The sequence below is a fragment of the Hydractinia symbiolongicarpus genome, chromosome 11 (genome assembly GCF_029227915.1).
Source record: "Hydractinia symbiolongicarpus strain clone_291-10 chromosome 11, HSymV2.1, whole genome shotgun sequence".
NCBI lineage: Eukaryota > Metazoa > Cnidaria > Hydrozoa > Anthoathecata > Hydractiniidae > Hydractinia > Hydractinia symbiolongicarpus.
In genome coordinates this window covers 18,872,662-18,898,248 of record NC_079885.1, presented here as the reverse complement: position 1 = coordinate 18,898,248, position 25,587 = coordinate 18,872,662, and the positions used below count along the sequence as shown (strand labels likewise).

The 25,587-nt window shown below is 39.7% G+C and overlaps 5 non-coding genes across 5 annotated transcripts; all 5 read left to right on the top strand.

Moving 5' to 3' along the window:
* Positions 1 to 6,190: 6,190 nt before the first annotated feature.
* On the top strand, positions 6,191 to 6,263 carry Trnar-ucg (transfer RNA arginine (anticodon UCG)). The gene has a single exon. It is a non-coding gene; the product is annotated as a tRNA-Arg (tRNA).
* A 3,078-nt stretch (positions 6,264 to 9,341) lies between these two features.
* On the top strand, positions 9,342 to 9,414 carry Trnar-ucg (transfer RNA arginine (anticodon UCG)). Its single transcript has one exon. It is a non-coding gene; the product is annotated as a tRNA-Arg (tRNA).
* Positions 9,415 to 11,974: 2,560 nt separating this feature from the next.
* Trnar-ucg (transfer RNA arginine (anticodon UCG)) lies at positions 11,975 to 12,047 on the top strand. The gene has a single exon. It is a non-coding gene; the product is annotated as a tRNA-Arg (tRNA).
* A 2,549-nt stretch (positions 12,048 to 14,596) lies between these two features.
* On the top strand, positions 14,597 to 14,669 carry Trnar-ucg (transfer RNA arginine (anticodon UCG)). The gene has a single exon. It is a non-coding gene; the product is annotated as a tRNA-Arg (tRNA).
* A 6,252-nt stretch (positions 14,670 to 20,921) lies between these two features.
* Positions 20,922 to 20,994, top strand: Trnar-ucg (transfer RNA arginine (anticodon UCG)). Its single transcript has one exon. It is a non-coding gene; the product is annotated as a tRNA-Arg (tRNA).
* The last annotated feature ends 4,593 nt before the right edge of the window (positions 20,995 to 25,587 follow it).

The following is a 25,587-nucleotide window of genomic DNA, read 5'->3' as shown; positions in this document are numbered from 1 at the left end:
GCGGTATGCGCTTTCTAAAAATTGACAAATCTGTTCCCAATAAAACTGGATTTCGTAACATGGCTTGGGACATGCTACTAATAAGTACATTTAATACTGGCATTCTTGTTTCTCTAATCAAATTTGCAATGAATCATTGTCAGCCCTTGATATATTACTCGTAAAATTCATTGTCAACCATTTTACAGCCATCGTTAATTTGTGCATTCTTGCCAGCCGTCGCTAATATACTGAATTTCTTCTGGCTGCGGCATAGCCTTGAAATTACACGTAGGAACCAGTCAATTAATTAAAACATTTGTACACAGACGGGCAAGGGTTGTCATTAACATGGAAATTACTGTCATTGAACTTTGTTTGATGCCAACCAGATATTGTTGCGTAACGCGTACGTTGATATGATCGCGTGGACTAATGGATAAGGCGTCCGACTTCGAATCGGAAGATTGTGGGTTCGAGTCCCATCTTGATCGATTTGTTGTTAATTTTAGTTCAGAACAGGTCAACTAACGTAGAACAACTACCCAGTGGCATGCGCTTTCTAAAAATTGACAAATCTGTTCCCAATTAAAGTCAATTTCGTAACATCGCTTGTGACATGCTACCTATAAAAACATTTAATACTCGCATTCTTGTTTTTCTATTCAAATATCCAATGAATCGTTGTCAGCCCTTGAAATATTACTCATAAAATTTATTGTCAACCATTTTTACAGCCATCGTTAGTTTGTGCATTCTAGCCAGCCATCGCTAATATACAGCATTTCCTCTGGCGGCGGCATAGCCATGAAATTACACGGAGGTGCCAGTCAATTAATTAACACATTTGTACACAGACGTGCCAGGGTTGCCTGTAACATAGAAATTACTGGCATTGAACTTTGTTTGATGCCAACCACATATTGTTGCGTAACGCGTACGTTGATATGATCGCGTGGCCTAATGGATAAGGCGTCCGACTTCCAATCGGAAGATGGTGGGTTCGAGTCTTATCGTGATCGATGTGTTGTTAATCTTTGTTCAGAACAGTTCAACTAAAGTGGAACAACTACCCAGTGGCATGCGCTTTCTAAAAATTGACAAGTCTGTTCCCAATTAAAGTCAATTTCGTAACATGCCTTGTGACATGCTACCTATAAAAACATTTAATACTTGCATTCTTGTTTTTCTATTCAAATATCCAATGAATCGTTGTCAGCCCTTGAAATATTTCTCGTAAAATTCATTGTCAACCATTTTTACAGCCATCGTTAGTTTGTGCATTCTTGCCAGCCATCGCTAATATGCAGCATTTCCTCTGGCGGCGGCATAGCCATGAAATTACACGGAGGTGCCAGTCAATTAATTAACACATTTGTACACAGACGTGCCAGGGTTGCCTGTAACATAGAAATTACTGGCATTGAGCTTTGTTTGATGCCAACCAGATTTTGTTGCGTAGCGCGTACGTTGATCTGATCGCGCGGCCTAATGGATAAGGCGATCGACTTCGAATCGGAAGATTGTGGGTTGCAGCCCATCGTGATCGATGTGTTTTTAATCTTAGTTGAGAACAAGTCTACTAAACTGGAGAAACTACCCAGTGGCATGCGCTTTCTAAAAATTGACAAATCTGTTCCCAATTAAAGTCAATTTTGTAACATGGCTTGCGACATGCTACCTATAAAAACATATAATACTGGCATTCTTGTTTCTCTAATCAAATTTACAATGAATCATTGTCAGCCCTTGATATATTCCTCGTAAAATTCATTGTCAACCATTTTACAGCCATCGTTAGTTTGTGCATTCTTGCCAGCCGTCGCTAATATACTGAATTTCTTCTGGCTGCAGCATAGCCTTGAAATTACACGTAGGAAACAGTCAATTAATTAAAACATTTGTACACAGACGGGCTAGGGTTGTCATTAACATAGAAATTACTGGTATTGAGCTTTGTTTGATGCCAACCAGATTTTGTTGCGTAACGCGTACGTTGATATGATCGCGTGGCCTAATGGATAAGGCGTCCGACTTCGAATCGGAAGATGATGGTTTGAGTCTTATCGTGATCGATGTGTTGTTAATCTTAGTTCAGAGCAGTTCAACTAAAGTGGAACAACTACCCAGTGGCATGCGCTTTCTAAAAATTGACAAATCTGTTCCCAATTAAAGTCAATTTCGTAACATGCCTTGTGACATGCTACCTATAAAAACATTTAATACTTGCATTCTTGTTTTTCTATTCAAATATCCAATGAATCATTGTCAGCCCTTGATATATTACTCGTAAAATTCATTGTCAACCATTTTACAGCCATCGTTAGTTTGTGCATTCTTGCCAGCCGTCGCTAATATACTGAATTTCTTCTGGCCGCAGCAGAGCCATGAAATTACACGGAGGAACCAGTAAATTAATTAACACATTTGTACACAGACGCGCTGCGGTTGTCATTAACATAGAAATTATGGCATTGAACTATGTTTGATGCCAACCAGATATTGTTGCGTAACGCGTACGTTGATATGATCGCGTGGCCTAAAGGATAAGGCGTCCGACTTCGAATCGGAAAATTGTGGGTTCGAGTCTCATCGTGATCGATGTGTTGTTAATCTTAGTTGAGAACAAGTCTACTAAATTGTAGAAACTACCCAATGGCATGCGCTTTCTAAAAATTGACAAATCTGTTCCCATTAAAACTGGATTTCGTAACATGGCTTGGGACATGCTTCCTATAAAAACATTTAATACTCGCATTCTTGATTTTCTATTCAAATATCCAATGAATCGTTGTCAGCCCCTGAAAAATTTCTCGTATAAATCATTGTCAACCATTTTACAGCCATCGTTAGTTTTACATTCTTGCCAACTGTCGCTAACATACAGTAATTCCTCTGGCCGCAGCAGAGCCATGAAATTACACGGAGGAAGCAGTAAATTAATTAACACATTTGTACACAGACGCGCTGCGGTTGTCATTAACATAGAAATTACTGGCATTGAACTTTGTTTGATGCCAACCAGATATTGTTGCGTAACGCGTACGTTGATATGATCGCGTGGCCTAATGGATAAGGCGTCCGACTTTGAATCGGAAGATTGTGGATTCGAGGCTCATCGTGATCGATGTGTTGTTAATTTTAGTTCAGAACAGGTCTACTAAAGTGGAACAACTACCCAGTGGCATGCGCTTTCTAAAAATTGACAAATCTGTACCCAATTAAAGTCAATTTCGTAACATGGCTTGTGACATGCTACCTATAAAAACATTTAATACTCGCATTCTTGTTTTTCTATTCAAATATCCAATGAATCGTTGTCAGCCCTTGAAATATTTCTCGTAAAACTCATTGTCAACCATTTTTACAGCCTTCGTTAGTTTGTGCATTCTTGCCAGCCATCGCTAATATACAGCATTTCCTCTGGCGGCGGCATAGCCATGAAATTACACGGAGGTGCCAGTCAATTAATTAACACATTTGTACACAGACGTGCCAGGGTTGCCTGTAACATAGAAATTACTGGCATTGAGCTTTGTTTGATGCCAACCAGATTTTGTTGCGTAGCGCGTACGTTGATCTGATCGCGCGGCCTAATGGATAAGGCGATCGACTTCGAATCGGAAGATTGTGGGTTGTAGGCCATCGTGATCGATGTGTTTTTAATCTTAGTTGAGAACAAGTCTACTAAACTGGAGAAACTACCCAGTGGCATGCGCTTTCTAAAAATTGACAAATCTGTTCCCAATTAAAGTCAATTTTGTAACATGGCTTGCGACATGCTACCTATAAAAACATATAATACTGGCATTCATGTTTCTCTAATCAAATTTACAATGAATCATTGTCAGCCCTTGATATATTCCTCGTAAAATTCATTGTCAACCATTTTACAGCCATCGTTAGTTTGTGCATTCTTGCCAGCCGTCGCTAATATACTGAATTTCTTCTGGCTGCAGCATAGCCTTGAAATTACACGTAGGAACCAGTCAATTAGTTAAAACATTTGTACACAGACGGGCTAGGGTTGTCATTAACATAGAAATTACTGGTATTGAGCTTTGTTTGATGCCAACCAGATTATGTTGCGTAACGCGTACGTTGATATGATCGCGTGGCCTAATGGATAAGGCGTCCGACTTCGAATCGGAAGATGGTGGTTCGAGTCTTATCGTGATCGATGTGTTGTTAATCTTAGTTCAGAGCAGTTCAACTAAAGTGGAACAACTACCCAGTGGCATGCGCTTTCTAAAAATTGACAAATCTGTTCCCAATTAAAGTCAATTTCGTAACATGCCTTGTGACATGCTACCTATAAAAACATTTAATACTTGCATTCTTGTTTTTCTATTCAAATATCCAATGAATCATTGTCAGCCCTTGATATATTACTCGTAAAATTCATTGTCAACCATTTTACAGCCATCGTTAGTTTGTGCATTCTTGCCAGCCGTCGCTAATATACTGAATTTCTTCTGGCCGCAGCAGAGCCATGAAATTACACGGAGGAACCAGTAAATTAATTAACACATTTGTACACAGACGCGCTGCGGTTGTCATTAACATAGAAATTATGGCATTGAACTATGTTTGATGCCAACCAGATATTGTTGCGTAACGCGTACGTTGATATGATCGCGTGGCCTAAAGGAAAAGGCGTCCGACTTCGAATCGGAAAATTGTGGGTTCGAGTCTCATCGTGATCGATGTGTTGTTAATCTTAGTTGAGAACAAGTCTACTAAATTGTAGAAACTACCCAATGGCATGCGCTTTCTAAAAATTGACAAATCTGTTCCCATTAAAACTGGATTTCGTAACATGTCTTGGGACATGCTTCCTATAAAAACATTTAATACTCGCATTCTTGATTTTCTATTCAAATATCCAATGAATCGTTGTCAGCCCCTGAAAAATTTCTCATATAAATCATTGTCAACCATTTTACAGCCATCGTTAGTTTTACATTCTTGCCAACTGTCGCTAACATACAGTAATTCCTCTGGCCGCAGCAGAGCCATGAAATTACACGGAGGAAGCAGTAAATTAATTAACACATTTGTACACAGACGCGCTGCGGTTGTCATTAACATAGAAATTACTGGCATTGAACTTTGTTTGATGCCAACCAGATATTGTTGCGTAACGCGTACGTTGATATGATCGCGTGGCCTAATGGATAAGGCGTCGGACTTTGAATCGGAAGATTGTGGATTCGAGGCTCATCGTGATCGATGTGTTGTTAATTTTAGTTCAGAACAGGTCTACTAAAGTGGAACAACTACCCAGTGGCATGCGCTTTCTAAAAATTGACAAATCTGTACCCAATTAAAGTCAATTTCGTAACATGGCTTGTGACATGCTACCTATAAAAACATTTAATACTGGCATTCTTGCTTCTCTAATCAAATTTACAGTGAATCATTGTCAGCCCTTGATATATTCCTCGTAAAATTCATTGTCAACCATTTTACAGCCATCGTTAGTTTTACATTCTTGCCAGTCGTCGCTAACATACTGAATTTCTTCTGGCTGCGGCATAGCCTTGAAATTACACGTAGGAACCAGTCAATTAATTAAAACATTTGTACACAGACGGGCTAGGGTTGTCATTAACATAGAAATTACTGGTATTGAGCTTTGTTTGATGCCAACCAGATTTTGTTGCGTAACGTGTACGTTGATATGATCGCGCGGCCTAATGGAAAAGGCGTTCGACTTCGAATCGGAAGATTGTGGGTTCCAGTCCCATCGTGATCGATGTGTTGTTAATCTTAGTTGAGAACAAGTCTACTAAATTGGAGAAACTACCCAATGGCATGCGATTCCTTAAAACCGACAAATCTGTTCCCAATAAAAGTGGATTTCGTAACATGGCTTGCGACATGCTACTAATAGGTATATTTAACACTGGAATTCTTGTTTCTCTAATTAAATTTACAATGAATCGTTGTCAGCCCCTGAAACATTCCTCGTATAAATCATTGTCAACCTTTTTACAGCCATCGTTAGTTTTACATTCTTGCCAGCTGTCGCTAACATACAGCAATTCTTCTGGCCGCAGCAGAGCCATGAAATTACCTGGATGAACCAGTCAATTAATTAAAACATTTGTGCACAGACGCGATAGGGTTGTCATTAACATAGAAATTACTGCTATTGAGCTTTGTTTGATGCCAACCAGATTTTTTTGCGTAACGCGTACGTTGATATGATCGCGTGGCCTAATGGATAAGGCGTCCGACTTCGAATCGGAAGATTGTGGGTTCGAGTCCCATCGTGATCGATGTGTTGTTAATCTTAGTTCAGAACGGGTCTACTAAAGCGGAACAACTACCCAGTGGCATGCGCTTTCAAATCTGCTCCCAATTAAAGTCAATTTCGTAACATGGCTTGTGACATGCTACCTAAAAAAGCATTTAATACTCGCACTCTTGTTTTTTTATTGAAATATCCAATGAATCTTTGTCAGCCCCTGAAAAATTTCTCGTATAAATCATTGTCAACCATTTTACAGCCATCGTTAGTTTTACATTCTTGCCAGCTGTCGCTAACATACAGCAATTTCTCTGGCCGTAGCAGAGCCATGAAATTACACGGAGGAACCAGTAAATTAATTAACACATTTGTACACAGACGCGCTGCGGTTGTCATTAACATAGAAATTACTGGCATTGAACTTTGTTTGATGCCAACCAGATATTGTTGCGTAACGCGTACGTTGATATGATTGCGTGGCCTAATGGATAAGGCGTCTGAGTTCCAATCGGGAGATTGTGGGTTCGAGTCCCATCGTGATCGATGTGTTGTTAATTTTAGTTCAAAAGAGGTCTACTAAAGTGGACAACTACCCAGTGGCATGCGCTTTCTAAAAATTGACAAATCTCTTCCCAACAAAACTGGATTTCGTAACATGGCTTGGGATATGCTACTAATAAGTACATTTAATACTGGCATCCTTGTTTCTCTAATCAAATTTACAATGAATCATTGTCAGCCCTTGATATATTCCTCGTAAAATTCATTGTCAACCATTTTACAGCTATCGTTAGTTTGTGCATTCTTGCCAGCCGTCGCTAATATACTGAATTTCTTCTTGCTGCGGCATAGCCTTGAAAATACACGTAGGAACCAGTCAATTAATTAAAACATTTGTACACAGACGGGCTAGGGTTGTTATTAACATAGAAATTACTGGTATTGAGCTTTGTTTGATGCCAACCAGATTTTATTGCGTAACGCGTACGTTGATATGATCGCGTGGCCAAATGGATAAGGCGTCCGACTTCGAATCGTAAGATTGTGGGTGCGAGTCTTATCGTGATCGATGTGTTGTTAATCTTAGTTGAGAACAAGTCTACTAAATTGGAGAAACTACCCAATGGCATGCAATTCCTTAAAACCGACAAATCTGTTCCCAATAAAAGTGGATTTCGTAACATGGCTTGGGACATGCTACCTATAAAAACATTTAATACTCGCATTCTTGTTTTTCTATTCAAATATCCAATCAATCGTTGTCAGCCCCTGAAACATTCCTCGTATAAATCATTGTCAACCATTTTACAGCCATCGTTAGTTTTACATTCTTGCCAGCTGCCGCTAACATACAGCAATTCTTCTGGCCGCAGCAAAGCCATGAAATTACACGGAGGAACCAGTAAAATAATTAACACATTTGTACACAGACGCGTTGCAGTTGTCATTAAAATAGAAATTATTGGCGAATGAGTTTTGTTTTATTCCAACAAATTTTTGTTGCGTAACGTGTACGTTGATATGATCGCATGGCCTAATGGATAGGGCGTCCGATTTCGAATCGGACGATTGTGGGTTTGCGTCCAATTGTGGTCAACATATTGTTAATCTTAGTTGAGAACAAGTCTACTAAAGCGAAAAGAATTCCGAGCGCCATGCGCTTCTTGAAAATTGACCTATTCTGTTCCCAATAAAACTGGATTTCGTAACATGGCTTGAGACATGTTACTAATAAGTACATTTAATACTGGCATTCTTGTTTCTCTAATCATATTTACAGCGAATCGTTGCCAGCCCTTAAAGTATTCCTCGTAAAATTCATTGTCAACCAATTTACAGCCATCGTTAGTTTGTGCATTCTTGCCAGTCGTCGCTAACATACAGCAATTCCTCTGGCCTTCACAGAGCCATGAAATTACACGGAGGAACCAGTAAATTAATTAACACATTTGTACACAGACGCGCTAGGATTGTTATTAACATAGAAATTATTGGCTAATGAGTTTTGTTTTATACTAACAAAATTTTGTTGCGTAACACGTACTTTGATATGATTGCGTGGCCTAATGGATAAGGCGTCCGACCTCAAATCGGAAGATTGTGGGTTCGAGTCTTATCGTGATCGATGTGTTGTTAATCCTAGTTCAGAACAGGTCAACTAAAGTGGAACAACTACCCAGTGGCATGCGCTTTCTAAAAATTGACAAATCTGTTCCCAATTAAAGTCAATTTCGTAACATGGCTTGTGACATGCTACCTATAAAAACATTTAATACTCGCATTCTTGCTTTTCTATTCAAATATCCAATGAATCGTTGTCAGCCCTTGAAATATGCCTCGTAAAATTCATTGTCAACCAATTTACAGCCATCGTTAGTTTGTGCATTCTTGCCAGCCATCGCTAATATACAGCATTTCTTCTGGCTGCGGCATAGCCTTGAAATTACACGTAGGAACCAGTCAATTAATTGAAACATTTGTACACAGACGGGCTAGGGTTGTCATTAACATAGAAGTTATAGGCGAATGAGTTTTGTTTTATTCCAACCAAATTTTGTTGCGTAACGTGTACGGTGATATGATCGCGTGGCCTAATGGATAGGGCGTCCGATTTTGAATCGGACGATTGTGGGTTCGAGTCCAATTGTGGTCAACATATTGTTATTCTTAGTTGAGAACAAGTCTACTAGAGCGGAAAGAATTCCCAGCGCCATGCGCTTCTTGAAAATTGACCAATTCTGTTCCCAATAAAACTGGATTTCGTAACATGGCTTGGGACATGTTACTAATAAGTACATTTAATACTGGCATTCTTGTTTCTCTAATCATATTTTAATGAATCGTTGCCAGCCCTTAAAGTATTCCTCGTAAAATTCATTATCAACCAATTTACAGCCATCGTTAGTTTGTGCATTCTTGCCAGCCATCGCTAATATACAGCATTTCTTCTGGCTGCGGCATAGCCTTGAAATTACACGGAGGAACCAGTAAATTAATTAACCTATTTGTACACAGACGCGCTGCGGTTGTCATTAACATAGAAATTATAGCATTGAACTTTGTTTGATGCCAACCAGATATTGTTGCGTAACGCGTACGTTGATATGATCGCGTGGCCTAAAGGATAAGGCGTCCGACTTCGAATCGGAAGATTGTGGGTTCGAGTCTCATCGTGATCGATGTGTTGTTAATTTTAGTTCAGAACAGGTCTACTAAAGTGGAACAACTACCCAATGGCATGCGCTTTCTAAAGATTGACAAATCTGTTCCCAATAAAACTGGATTTCGTAACATGGCTTGGGACATGCTACTAATAAGTACATTTAATACTGCCATTCTTGTTTCTCTAATCAAATTTACAATGAATCATTGTCAGCCCTTGATATATTCCTCGTAAAATTCATTGTCAACCATTTTACAGCCATCGTTAGTTTGTGCATTCTTGCCAGCCGTCGCTAATATACTGAATTTCTTCTGGCTGCAGCATAGCCTTGAAATTACACGTAGGAACCAGTCAATTAATTAAAACATTTGTATACAGACGGGCTAGGGTTGTCAATAACATAGAAATTACTGGTATTGAGCTTTGTTTGATGCCAACCAGATTTTGTTGCGTAACGCGTACGTTGATATGATCGCGTGGCCTAATGGATAAGGCGTCCGACTTCGAATCGAAAGATGGTGGGTTCGAGTCTTATCGTGATCGATGTGTTGTTAATCTTAGTTCAGAACAGGTCAACTAAAGTGGAACAACTGCCCAGTGGCATGCGCTTTCTAAAAATTGACAAATCTGTTCCCAATTAAAGTCAATTTCGTAACATGCCTTGTGACATGCTACCTATAAAAACATTTAATACTCGCATTCTTGTTTTTCTATTCAAATATCCAATGAATCGTTGTCAGCCCTTGAAATACTCCTCGTAAAATTCATTGTCAACCATTTTTACAGCCATCGTTAGTTTGTGCATTCTTGCCAGCCATCGCTAATATACAGCATTTCCTCTGGCAGCGGCATAGCCATGAAATTACACGGAGGTGCCAGTCAATTAATTAACACATTTGTACACAGACGTGCCAGGGTTGCCTGTAACATAGAAATTAATGGCATTGAGCTTTGTTTGATGCCAACCAGATTTTGTTGCGTAACGCGCACGTTGATATGATCGCGCGGCCTAATGGACAAGGCGTTCGACTTCGAATTGGAAGATTGTGGGTTCCAGTCCCATGGTGATCGATATGTTGTTAATCTTAGTTGAGAACAAGTCTACTAAATTGTAGAAACTACCCAATGGCATGCGCTTTCTAAAAATTGACAAATCTGTTCCCAATTAAAGTCAATTTCGTAACATGGCTTGTGACATGCTTCCTATAAAAACATTTAATACTTGCATTCTTGATTTTCTATTCAAATATCCAATGAATCGTTGTCAGCCCCTGAAAAATTTCTCGTATAAATCATTGTCAACCATTTTACAGCCATCGTTAGTTTTACATTCTTGCCAACTGTCGCTAACATACAGTAATTCCTCTGGCCGCAGCAGAGCCATGAAATTACACGGAGGAAGCAGTAAATTAATTAACACATTTGTACACAGACGCGCTGCGGTTGTCATTAAAATAGAAATTACTGGCATTGAACTTTGTTTGATGCCAACCAGATATTGTTGCGTAACGCGTACGTTGATATGATCGCGTGGCCTAATGGATAAGGCGTCCGACTTTGAATTGGAAGATTGTGGATTCAAGGCTCATCGTGATCGATGTGTTGTTAATTTTAGTTCAGAACAGGTCTACTAAAGTGGAACAACTACCCAGTGGCATGCGCTTTCTAAAAATTGACAAATCTGTACCCAATTAAAATCAATTTCGTAACATGGCTTGTGACATGCTACCTATAAAAACATTTAATACTGGCATTCTTGCTTCTCTAATCAAATTTACAGTGAATCATTGTCAGCCCTTGATATATTCCTCGTAAAATTCATTGTCAACCATTTTACAGCCATCGTTAGTTTTACATTCTTGCCAGTCGTCGCTAACATACTGAATTTCTTCTGGCTGCGGCATAGCCTTGAAATTACACGTAGGAGCCAGTCAATTAATTAAAACATTTGTACACAGACGGGCTAGGGTTGTCATTAACATAGAAATTACTGGTATTGAGCTTTGTTTGATGCCAACCAGATTTTGTTGCGTAACGTGTACGTTGATATAATCGCGCGGCCTAATGGATAAGGCGTTCGACTTCGAATCGGAAGATTGTGGGTTCCAGTCCCATCGTGATCGATGTGTTGTTAATCTTAGTTGAGAACAAGTCTACTAAATTGGAGAAACTACCCAATGGCATGCGATTCCTTAAAAGCGACAAATCTGTTCCCAATAAAAGTGGATTTCGTAACATGGCTTGCGACATGCTACTAATAGGTACATTTAACACTGGAATTCTTGTTTCTCTAATAAAATTTACAATGAATCGTTGTCAGCCCCTGAAACATTCCTCGTATAAATCATTGTCAACCATTTTACAGCCATCGTTAGTTTTACATTCTTGCCAGCTGTCGCTAACATACAGCAATTCTTCTGGCCGCAGCAGAGCCATGAAATTACCTGGATGAATCAGTCAATTAATTAAAACATTTGTGCACAGACGCGCTAGGGTTGTCATTAACATAGAAATTACTGCTATTGAGCTTTGTTTGATGCCAACCAGATTTTTTTGCGTAACGCGTACGTTGATATGATCGCGTGGCCTAATGGATAAGGCGTCCGACTTCGAATCGGAAGATTGTGGGTTCGAGTCCCATAGTGATCGATGTGTTGTTAATTTTAGTTCAGAACGGGTCTACTAAAGCGGAACAACTACCCAGTGGCATGCGCTTTCAAATCTGTTCCCAATTAAAGTCAATTTCGTTACATGGCTTGTGACATGCTACCTAAAAAAGCATTTAATACTCGCACTCTTGTTTTTTTATTCAAATATCCAATGAATCTTTGTCAGCCCCTGAAAAATTTCTCGTATAAATCATTGTCAACCATTTTACAGCCATCGTTAGTTTTACATTCTTGCCAGCTGTCGCTAACATACAGCAATTTCTCTGGCCGTAGCAGAGCCATGAAATTACACGGAGGAACCAGTAAATTAATTAACACATTTGTACACAGACGCGCTGCGGTTGTCATTAACATAGAAATTATTGGCGAATGAGTTTTGTTTTATACTAACAAAATTTTGTTGCGTAACGTGTACGTTGATATGATCGCATGGCCTAATGGATAGGGCGTCCGATTTCGAATCGGAAGATTGTGGGTTAGAGTCTTATCGTGATCGATGTGTTGTTAATCCTAGTTCAGAACAGGTCAACTAAAGTGGAACAACTACCCAGTGGCATGCGCTTTCAAAAAATTGACAAATCTGTTCCCAATTAAAGTCAATTTCGTAACATGGCTTGTGACATGCTACCTATAAAAACATTTAATACTCGCATTCTTGCTTTTCTATTCAAATATCCAATGAATCGTTGTCAGCCCTTGAAATATTCCTCGTAAAATTCATTGTCAACCAATTTACAGCCATCGTTAGTTTGTGCATTCTTGCCAGCCATCGCTAATATACAGCATTTCCTCTGGTGGCGGCATAGCCATGAAATTACACGGAGGTGCCAGTCAATAAATTAACACATTTGTACACAGCCGTGCCAGGGTTGCCTGTAACATAGAAATTACTGGCATTGAGCTTTGTTTAATGCCAACCAGATTTTGTTGCGTAACGCGTACGTTGATATGCTCGCGCGGCCTAATGCATAAGGCGTTCGACTTCGAATCGGAAGATTGTGGGTTCCAGTCCCATCGTGATCGATGTGTTGTTAATCTTAGTTGAGAACATGTCTACTAAATTGGAGAAACTACCCAATGGCATGCGATTCCTTAAAACCGACAAATCTGTTCCCAATAAAAGTGGATTTCGTAACATGGCTTGCGGCATGCTACTAATAGTTACATTTAACACTGGCATTCTTGTTTCTTTAATCAAATTTACAATGAATCGTTGTCAGCCCCTGAAAAATTCCTCGTATAAATCATTGTCAACCATTTTACAGCCATCGTTAATTTTACATTCTTGCCAGCTGTCGCTAACATTTAGCAATTCTTCTGCCCGCAGCAGAGCCATGAAATTACACGGAGGAACCAGTAATTTAATTAACACATTTGTACACAGACGCGCTACGGTTGTCATTAACATAGAAGTTATAGGCGAATGAGTTTTGTTTTATTCCAACCAAATTTTGTTGTGTAACGTGTACGATGATATGATCACGTGGCCTAATGGATAGGGCGTCCGATTTCGAATCGGACGATTGTGGGTTCGAGTCCAATTGTGGTCAACATGTTGTTAATATTAGTTGAGAACAAGTCTACTAGAGCGGAAAGAATTCCCAGCGCCCTGCGCTTCTCAAAATTGACCAATTCTGTTCCCAATAAAACTGGATTTCGTAACATGGCTTGGGACATGCTACTAATAAGTACATTTAATACTGGCATTCTTGTTTCTCTAATCATATTTCAATGAGTCGTTGACAGCCCTTGAAATATTCCTCGTAAAATTCATTGTCAACCATTTTACAGCCATCGTAATTTGTGCATTCTTGCCAGCCGCCGCTAATATACAGCATTTCCTGTGGCTGCGGCATATCCTTGAAATTACACGTAGGAACCAGTCAATTAATTAAAACATTTGTACACAGACGGGCTAGAGTTGTCATTAACATAGAAATTTCAGGTATTATGCTTTGTTTGATGCCAACTAGATTATGCTGCGTAACGCGAACGTTGATATGCTCGCGTGGCCTAATGGATAAGGCGTCCGACTTCGAATCGGAAGATTGTGGGTTCGACACTCATTGTGATTGATGTGTTGTTAATCTTAGTTCAAAACAGGTCTACTAAAGTGGAACAACTACCCAGTGGCATGCGCTTTCTAAAAATTGACAAATCTGTTCCCAATAAAATTGAATTTCGCAACATGGCTTGTGACATGCTACTATTAAGTACATTTACTACTTGCATTCTTGTTTCTCTAATCATATTTACAGTGAATCGTTGCGAGCCCTTGAAATATTCCTCGTAAAATTCATTGTCAACCATTTTACAGCATTCGTTAGTTTGTGCATTCTTGCCAGCCGTCTCTAATATACAACAATTCCTCTGGCCGCAGCATAGCCACGAAATTACATGGAGGTACTAGTCAATTAATTAACACACTTGTACAGAGATGCGCTGCGGTTGTCATTAACGTAGAAATTACGGACATTGAACTTTGTTTGATGCCAACCAGATATTTTTGCGTAACGCGTACGTTGATATGATCGCGTGGCCTAATGGATAAGGCGTCCGACTTCGAATCGGAAGATTGTGGGTTCGAGTCTTATCGTGATCGATGTGTTGTTAATCTTAGTTCAAAACAGGTCAACTAAAGTTGAACAACTACCTAGTGGCATGCGCTTTCTAAAAATTGACAAATCTGTTCCCAATTAAAGTCAATTTCGTAACATGGCTTGTGACATGCTACCTATAAGAACATTTAATACTCGCATTCTTGTTTTTCTTATCAAATATCCAATGAATCGTTGTCAGCCTTTGAAATATTCCTTGTAAAATTCATTGTCAACCATTTTTACAGCCATCGTTAGTTTGTGCATTCTTGCCAGCCATCGCTAATATACAGCATTTCCTTTGGCGGCGGCATAGCCATGAAATTACACGGAGGTGCCAGTCAATTAATTAACACATTTGTACACAGACGTGCCAGGGTTGCCTGTAACATAGAAATTACTAGCATTGAGCTTTGTTTGATGCCAACCAGATTTTGTTGCGTAACGCGTACGTTGATATAATCGCGCGGCCTAATGGATAAGGCGTCCGATTTCAAATCGGACGATTGTGGGTTCGAGTTCAATTGTGGTCAACATATTGTTAATCTTAGTTGAGAACAAGTCTACTGAAGCGAAAAGAATTCCCAGCGCCATGCGCTTCTTGAAAAATGACCAATTCTGTTCCCAATAAAACTGGATTTCGTAACATGGCTTGAGACATGCTACTAATAAGTACATTTAATACTCGCACTCTTGTTTTTCTAATCAAATATCCAGTGAATCGTTGTCAGCCCCTGAAAAAATTCCTCGTATAATTCATTGTCAACCAATTTACAGCCATCGTTAGTTTGTACATTCTTGCCAGTCGTCGCTAACATACAGCAATTCCTCTGGCCTTCACAGAGCCATGAAATTACACGGAGGAACCAGTAAATTAATTAACACATTTGTACACAGACGCGCTAGGGTTGTTATTAACATAGAAATTATTGGCGAATGAGTTTTGTTTTATACTAACAAAATTTTGTTGCGTAACGCGTACTTTGATATGATTGCGTGGCCTAATGGATAAGGCGTCCGACCTCGAATCGGAAGATTGCGGGTTAAAGTCTTATCGTGATCGATGTGTTGTTAATCCTAGTTCAGAACAGGTCAACTAAAGTGGAACAACTACCCAGTGGCATGCGCTTTCAAAAAATTGACAAATCTGTTCCCAATTAAAGACAATTTCGTAACATGGCTTGTGACATGCTACCTATAAAAACATTTAATACTCGCATTCTTGCTTTTCTATTCAAATATCCAATGAATCGTTGTCAGCCCTTGAAATATTCCTCGTAAAATTCATTGTCAACCAATTTACAGCCATCGTTAGTTTGTGCATTTTTGCCAGCCATCGCTAATATACATCATTTCCTCTGGTGGCGGCATAGCCATGAAATTACACGGAGGTGCCAGTCAATAAATTAACACATTTGTACACAGCCGTGCCAGGGTTGCCTGTAACATAGAAATTACTGGCATTGAGCTTTGTTTGATGCCAACCAGATTTTGTTGCGTAACGCGTACGTTGATATGCTCGCGCGGCCTAATGCATAAGGCGTTCGACTTCGAATCGGAAGATTGTGGGTTCCAGTCCCATCGTGATCGATGTGTTGTTAATCTTAGTTGAGAACATGTCTACTAAATTGGAGAAACTACCCAATGGCATGCGATTCCTTAAAACCGACAAATCTGTTCCCAATAAAAGTGGATCTCGTAACATGGCTTGCGGCATGCTACTAATAGGTACATTTAACACTGGCATTCTTGTTTCTTTAATCAAATTTACAATGAATCGTTGTCAGCCCCTGAAAAATTCCTCGTATAAATCATTGTCAACCATTTTACAGCCATCGTTAATTTTACATTCTTGCCAGCTGTCGCTAACATTTAGCAATTCTTCTGCCCGCAGCAGAGCCATGAAATTACACGGAGGAACCAGTAATTTAATTAACACATTGGTACACAGACGCGCTAGGGTTGTTATTAACATAGAAATTATTGGCGAATGAGTTTTGTTTTATACTAACAAAATTTTGTTGCGTAACGCGTACTTTGATATGATTGCGTGGCCTAATGGATAAGGCGTCCGACCTCGAATCGGAAGATTGTGGGTTAAAGTCTTATCGTGATCGATGTGCTGTTAATCCTAGTTCAGAACAGGTCGACTAAAGTGGAACAACTACCCAGTGGCATGCGCTTTCAAAAAATTGACAAATCTGTTCCCAATTAAAGTCAATTTCGTAACATGGCTTGTGACATGCTACCTATAAAAACATTTAATACTCGCATTCTTGCTTTTCTATTCAAATATCCAATGAATCGTTGTCAGCCCTTGAAATATTCCTCGTAAAATTCATTGTCAACCAATTTACAGCCATCGTTAGTTTGTGCATTCTTGCCAGCCATCGCTAATATACATCATTTCCTCTGGTGGCGGCATAGCCATGAAATTACACGGAGGTGCCAGTCAATAAATTAACACATTTGTACACAGCAGTGCCAGGGTTGCCTGTAACATAGAAATTACTGGCATTGAGCTTTGTTTGATGCCAACCAGATTTTGTTGCGTAACGCGTACGTTGATATGCTCGCGCGGCCTAATGCATAAGGCGTTCGACTTCGAATCGGAAGATTGTGGGTTCCAGTCCCATCGTGATCGATGTGTTGTTAATCTTAGTTGAGAACATGTCTACTAAATTGGAGAAACTACCCAATGGCATGCGATTCCTTAAAACCGACAAATCTGTTCCCAATAAAAGTGGATCTCGTAACATGGCTTGCGGCATGCTACTAATAGGTACATTTAACACTGGCATTCTTGTTTCTTTAATCAAATTTACAATGAATCGTTGTCAGCCCCTGAAAAATTCCTCGTATAAATCATTGTCAACCATTTTACAGCCATCGTTAATTTTACATTCTTGCCAGCTGTCGCTAACATTTAGCAATTCTTCTGCCCGCAGCAGAGCCATGAAATTACACGGAGGAACCAGTAATTTAATTAACACATTTGTACACAGACGCGCTACGGTTGTCATTAACATAGAAATTATAGGCGAATGAGTTTTGTTTTATTCCAACCAAATTTTGTTGTGTAACGTGTACGATGATATGATCGCGTGGCCTAATGGATAGGGCGTCCGATTTCGAATCGGACGATTGTGGGTTCGAGTCCAATTGTGGTCAACATGTTGTTAATATTAGTTCAGAACAAGTCTACTAGAGCGGAAAGAATTCCCAGCGCCCTGCGCTTCTCAAAATTGACCAATTCTGTTCCAAATAAAACTGGATTTCGTAACATGGCTTGGGACATGCTACTAATAAGTACATTTAATACTGGCATTCTTGTTTCTCTAATCATATTTCAATGAGTCGTTGACAGCCCTTGAAATATTCCTCGTAAAATTCATTGTCAACCATTTTACAGCCATCGTTAGTTTGTGCATTTTTGCCAGCCATCGCTAATATACATCATTTCCTCTGGTGGCGGCATAGCCATGAAATTACACGGAGGTGCCAGTCAATAAATTAACACATTTGTACACAGCCGTGCCAGGGTTGCCTGTAACATAGAAATTACTGGCATTGAGCTTTGTTTGATGCCAACCAGATTTTGTTGCGTAACGCGTACGTTGATATGCTCGCGCGGCCTAATGCATAAGGCGTTCGACTTCGAATCGGAAGATTGTGGGTTCCAGTCCCATCGTGATCGATGTGTTGTTAATCTTAGTTGAGAACATGTCTACTAAATTGGAGAAACTACCCAATGGCATGCGATTCCTTAAAACCGACAAATCTGTTCCCAATAAAAGTGGATCTCGTAACATGGCTTGCGGCATGCTACTAATAGGTACATTTAACACTGGCATTCTTGTTTCTTTAATCAAATTTACAATGAATCGTTGTCAGCCCCTGAAAAATTCCTCGTATAAATCATTGTCAACCATTTTACAGCCATCGTTAATTTTACATTCTTGCCAGCTGTCGCTAACATTTAGCAATTCTTCTGCCCGCAGCAGAGCCATGAAATTACACGGAGGAACCAGTAAATTAATTAACACATTTGTACACAGACGCGCTACGGTTGTCATTAACATAGAAATTATTGGCGAATGAGTTTTGTTTTATACTAACAAAATTTTGTTGCGTAACGCGTACTTTGATATGATTGCGTGGCCTAATGGATAAGGCGTCCGACCTCGAATCGGAAGATTGTGGGTTAAAGTCTTATCGTGATCGATGTGTTGTTAATCCTAGTTCAGAACAGGTCGACTAAAGTGGAACAACTACCCAGTGGCATGCGCTTTCAAAAAATTGACAAATCTGTTCCCAATTAAAGTCAATTTCGTAACATGGCTTGTGACATGCTACCTATAAAAACATTTAATACTCGCATTCTTGCTTTTCTATTCAAATATCCAATGAATCGTTGTCAGCCCTTGAAATATTCCTCGTAAAATTCATTGTCAACCAATTTACAGCCATCGTTAGTTTGTGCATTCTTGCCAGCCATCGCTAATATACATCATTTCCTCTGGTGGCGGCATAGCCATGAAATTACACGGAGGTGCCAGTCAATAAATTAACACATTTGTACACAGCCGTGCCAGGGTTGCCTGTAACATAGAAATTACTGGCATTGAGCTTTGTTTGATGCCAACCAGATTTTGTTGCGTAACGCGTACGTTGATATGCTCGCGCGGCCTAATGCATAAGGCGTTCGACTTCGAATCGGAAGATTGTGGGTTCCAGTCCCATCGTGATCGATGTGTTGTTAATCTTAGTTGAGAACATGTCTACTAAATTGGAGAAACTACCCAATGGCATGCGATTCCTTAAAACCGACAAATCTGTTCCCAATAAAAGTGGATCTCGTAACATGGCTTGCGGCATGCTACTAATAGGTACATTTAACACTGGCATTCTTGTTTCTTTAATCAAATTTACAATGAATCGTTGTCAGCCCCTGAAAAATTCCTCGTATAAATCATTGTCAACCATTTTACAGCCATCGTTAATTTTACATTCTTGCCAGCTGTCGCTAACATTTAGCAATTCTTCTGCCCGCAGCAGAGCCATGAAATTACACGGAGGAACCAGTAATTTAATTAACACATTTGTACACAGACGCGCTACGGTTGTCATTAACATAGAAATTATAGGCGAATGAGTTTTGTTTTATTCCAACCAAATTTTGTTGTGTAACGTGTACGATGATATGATCGCGTGGCCTAATGGATAGGGCGTCCGATTTCGAATCGGACGATTGTGGGTTCGAGTCCAATTGTGGTCAACATGTTGTTAATATTAGTTCAGAACAAGTCTACTAGAGCGGAAAGAATTCCCAGCGCCCTGCGCTTCTCAAAATTGACCAATTCTGTTCCAAATAAAACTGGATTTCGTAACATGGCTTGGGACATGCTACTAATAAGTACATTTAATACTGGCATTCTTGTTTCTCTAATCATATTTCAATGAGTCGTTGACAGCCCTTGAAATATTCCTCGTAAAATTCATTGTCAACCATTTTACAGCCATCGTAATTTGTGCATTCTTGCCAGCCGCCGCTAATATACAGCATTTCCTGTGGCTGCGGCATATCCTTGAAATTACACGTAGGAACCAGTCAATTAATTAAAACATTTGTACACAGACGGGCTAGAGTTGTCATTAACATAGAAATTTCAGGTATTGTGCTTTGTTTGATGCCAACTAGATTATGCTGCGTAACGCGAACGTTGATATGCTCGCGTGGCCTAATGGATAAGGCGTCCGACTTCGAATCGGAAGATTGTGGGTTCGAGACTCATTGTGATTGATGTGTTGTTAATCTTAGTTCAGAACAGGTCTACTAAAGTGGAACAACTACCCAGTGGCATGCGCTTTCTAAAAATTGACAAATCTGTTCCCAATAAAATTGAATTTCGCAACATGGCTTGTGACATGCTACTATTAAGTACATTTACTACTTGCATTCTTGTTTCTCTAATCATATTTACAGTGAATCGTTGCGAGCCCTTGAAATATTCCTCGTAAAATTCATTGTCAACCATTTTACAGCATTCGTTAGTTTGTGCATTCTTGCCAGCCGTCTCTAATATACAACAATTCCTCTGGCCGCAGCATAGCCACGAAATTACATGGAGGTACTAGTCAATTAATTAACACACTTGTACAGAGATGCGCTGCGGTTGTCATTAACGTAGAAATTACGGACATTGAACTTTGTTTGATGCCAACCAGATATTTTTGCGTAACGCGTACGTTGATATGATCGCGTGGCCTAATGGATAAGGCGTCCGACTTCGAATCGGAAGATTGTGGGTTTGAGTCTCATCGTGATCGATGTGTTGTTAATCTTAGTTCACAACAGGTCTACTAAAGTGGAACAACTACCTAGTGGCATGCACTTTCTAAAAATTGACACTTCTGTTCCCAATAAAAGTGAATTTCCTAACATGGCTTATGACATGCTACCAATAAAAACATTTAATAGTTGCACATTTGTTTTTCTAATCAAATATCCAGTGAATCGTTGTCAGCCCCTGAAAAAATTCCTCGTATAATTCAATGTAAACCACTTTACAACCATCGTTAGTTTTACACTCTTGCCAGCTCTCGTTAACATACAGCATTTCTTCTGGCCGCAGCAGAGCCATAAAATTACATGGAGGAACCAGTAAATTAAGAAACACATTTGTACACAGACGCCCTACGGTTGTCATTAACATAGAAATTATTGGCTAATGAGTATTGTTTTATTCAAACCAAATTTTGTTGCGTAACGTGTACGTTGATATGATCGGGTGGCCTAATGGATAGGGCGTCCGACTTCGAATCGGACGATTGTGGGTTGAGTTCCATTGTGGTCAACATATTGTTAATCTTAGTTGAGAACAAGTCTACTAAAGCGAAAAGAATTCCCAGCGCCATGCGCTTCTTGAAAATTGACCAATTCTGTTCCCAATAAAACTGGATTTCGTAACATGGCTTGGGACATGCTACTAATAAGTACATTTAATACTGGCATTCTTGTTTCTCTAATCAAATTTACAATGAATCATTGTCAGCCCTTGATATATTCCTCGAAAAATTCATTGTCAACCATTTTACAGCCATCGTTAGTTTGTGCATTCTTGCCAGCCGTCGCTAATATACAGAATTTCCTCTGGCGGCGGCATAGCCATGAAATTACACGGAGGTGCCAGTCAATTAATTAACACATTTGTACACAGACGTGCTAAGGTTGCCTGTAACATAGAAATTACTGGCATTGGGCTTTGTTTGATGCCAACCAGATTCTGTTGCGTAACGCGTACGTTGATATGATCGCGGCCTAATGGATAAGGCGTTCGACTTCGAATCGGAAGATTGCGGGTTCCAGTCCCATCGCGATCGATGTGTTGTTAATCTTAGTTGAGAACAAGTCTACTAAATTGGAGAAACTACCCAATGGCATGCGATTCCTTAAAACCGAGAACTCTGTTCCCAATAAAAGTGGATTTCGTAACATGGCTTGCGACATACTACTAATACGTACATTTAACACTGGCATTTTTGTTTCTCTAATCAAATTTACAATGAAGTCAGCCCCTAAAACATTCCTCGTATAAATCATTGTCAACCATTTTACAGCCATCGTTAGTTTTACATTCTTGCCAGCTGTCGCTAACATACAGCAATTCTTCTGGCCGCAGCAGAGCCATGAAATTACACGGAGGAACCAGTAAATTAATTAACACATTTGTACACAGACGCGCTACGGTTGTCATTAAAATAGAAATTATAGGCGAATGAGTTTTGTTTTATTCCAACCAAATTTTGTTGCGTAACGTGTACGTTGATATGATCGCATGGCCTAATGGATAGGGCGTCCGACTTCAAATCGGACGATTGTGGGTTCGAGTCCAATTGTGGTCAACATATTGTTAATCTTAGTTGAGAACAAGTCTACTAAAGCGAAAAGAATTCCCAGCGCCATGCGCTTCTTGAAAATTGACCAATTCTGTTCCCAATAAAACTGGATTTCGTAACATGGCTTGGGACATGCTACTAATAAGTACATTTAATACTGGCATTCTTGTTTCTTTAATCATATTTCAATGAATCGTTGCCAGCCCTTGAAGTATTCCTCGTAAAATTCATTGTCAACCATTTTACAGCCATCGTTAGCTTGTGCATTCTTGCCAGCCGTCGCTAACATACAGCAATTCCTCTGGCTTTCACAGAGCCATGAAATTACACGTAGGAACCAGTCAATTAATTAAAACATTTGTACACAGACGGGCTAGGGTTGTCATTAACATTTAGCTTTGTTCGATGCTAACCAGATTTTTTTGCGTAACGCGTACGTTGATATGATCGCGTGGCCTAATGGATAAGGCGTCCGACTTCGAATCGGAAGATTGTGGGTTCGAGTCTTATCGTGATAGATGTGTTGTTAATCTTAGTTCAAAACAGGTCAACTAAAGTTGAACAACTACCTAGTGGCATGCGCTTTCTAAAAATTGACAAATCTGTTCCCAATTAAAGACAATTTCGTAACATGGATTGTGACATGCTACCTATAAGAACATTTAATACTCGCATTCTTGTTTTTCTTATCAAATATCCAATGAATCGTTGTCAGCCTTTGAAATATTCCTCGTAAAATTCATTGTCAACCATTTTAACAGCCATCGTTAGTTTGTGCATTCTTGCCAACCATCGCTAATATACAGCATTTCCTCTGGCGGCGGCATAGCCATGAAATTACACGGAGGTGCCAGTCAATTAATTAACACATTTTTACACAGACGTGCCAGGGTTGCCTGTAACATAGAAATTACTGGCATTGAGCTTTGTTTGATGCCAACCAGATTTTGTTGCTTAGCGCGTACGCTGATCTGATCGCGCGGCCTAATGGATAAGGCGTCCGATTTCAAATCGGACGATTGTGGGTTCGAGTTCAATTGTGGTCAACATATTGTTAATCTTAGTTGAGAACAAGTCTACTAAAGCGAAAAGAATTCCCAGCGCCATGCGCTTCTTGAAAATTGACCAATTCTGTTCCCAATAAAATTGGATTTCGTAACATGGCTTGGGACATGCTACTAATAAGTACATTTAATACTGGCATTCTTGTTTCTTTAATCATATTTCAATGAATCGTTGCCAGCCCTTGAAGTATTCCTCGTAAAATTCATTGTCAACGATTTTACAGCCATCGTTAGTTTGTGCATTCTTGCCAGCCGTCGCTAACATGCAGCAATTCCTCTGGCCTTCACAGAGCCATGAAATTACACGTAGGAACCAGTCAATTAATTAAAACATTTGTACACAGACGGGCTAGGGTTGTCATTAACATAGAAATTACTGGTATTGAGCTTTGTTTGATGCCAACCAGATGTTGTTGCGTAACGCGTACGTTGATATGATCGCGTGGCCTAATGGATAAGGCGTCCGACTTCGAATAGAAGGATTGTGGGTTCGAGTCTTATCGTGATCGATGTGTTGTCAATCTTAGTTCAGAACAGGTCAACTGAAGTGGAACAACTACCCAGTGGCATGCGCTTTCTAAAAATTGACAAATCTGTTCCCAATAAAAGTGGATTTCCTAACATGGCTTGGGACATGCTACTAATAAGTACATTTAATGCTGGCATTCTTGTTTCCCTAATCAAATTTACAATGAATCATTGTCAGCCCTTGATATATTCCTCGTAAAATTCATTGTCAACCATTTTACAGCCATCGTTAGTTTGTGCCTTCTTGCCAGCCGTCGCTAATATACAGAATTTCCTCTGGCGGAGCATAGCAATGAAATTACACGGAGGTGCCAGTCAATTAATTAACACATTTGTACACAGACGTGCTAGGGTTGCCTGTAACATAGAAATTACTGGCATTGAGCTTTGTTTGATGCCAACCAGATTTTGTTGCGTAACGCGTACGTTGATATGATCGCGCGGCCTAATGGATAAGGCGTTCGACTTCGAATCGGAAGATTGTGGGTTCCAGTCCCATCGCGATCGATGTGTTGTTAATCTTAGTTGATAAGAAGTCTACTAAATTGGAGAAACTACCCAATGGCATGCGATTCCTTAAAACCGAGAAATCTGTTCCCAATAAAAGTGGATTTCGTAACATGGCTTGTGACATGCTACTAATACGTACATTTAACACTGGCATTCTTGTTTCTCTAATTAAATTTACAATGAATCGTTGTCAGCCCTCGAAAAATTCCTCGTATAAATCATTGTCAACCATTTTACAGTCATCGTTAGTTTTACATTCTTGCCAGCTGTCGCTAACATACAGCAATTCTTCTGGCCGCAGCAGAGCCATGAAATTACACGGAGGAACCAGTAAATTAATTAACACATTTGTACACAGACGCGCTACGGTTGTCATTAACATAAAAATTACTGGCATTGAGCTTTGTTTGATGCCAACCAGATTTTGTTGCGTAACGCGTACGTTGATATGATCGTGCGGCCTAATGGATAAGGCGTTCGACTTCGAATCGGAAGATTGTGGGTTCCAGTCCCATCGCGATCGATGTGTTGTTAATCTTAGTTGATAACAAGTCTACTAAATTGGAGAAACTACCCAATGGCATGCGATTCCTTAAAACCGAGAAATCTGTTCCCAATAAAAGTGGATTTCGTAACATGGCTTGTGACATGCTACTAATACGTACATTTAACACTGGCATTCTTGTTTCTCTAATTAAATTTACAATGAATCGTTGTCAGCCCTCGAAAAATTCCTCGTATAAATCATTGTCAACCATTTTACAGTCATCGTTAGTTTTACATTCTTGCCAGCTGTCGCTAACATACAGCAATTCTTCTGGCCGCAGCAGAGCCATGAAATTACACGGAGGAACCAGTAAATTAATTAACACATTTGTACACAGACGCGCTACGGTTGTCATTAACATAGAAATTATAGGCG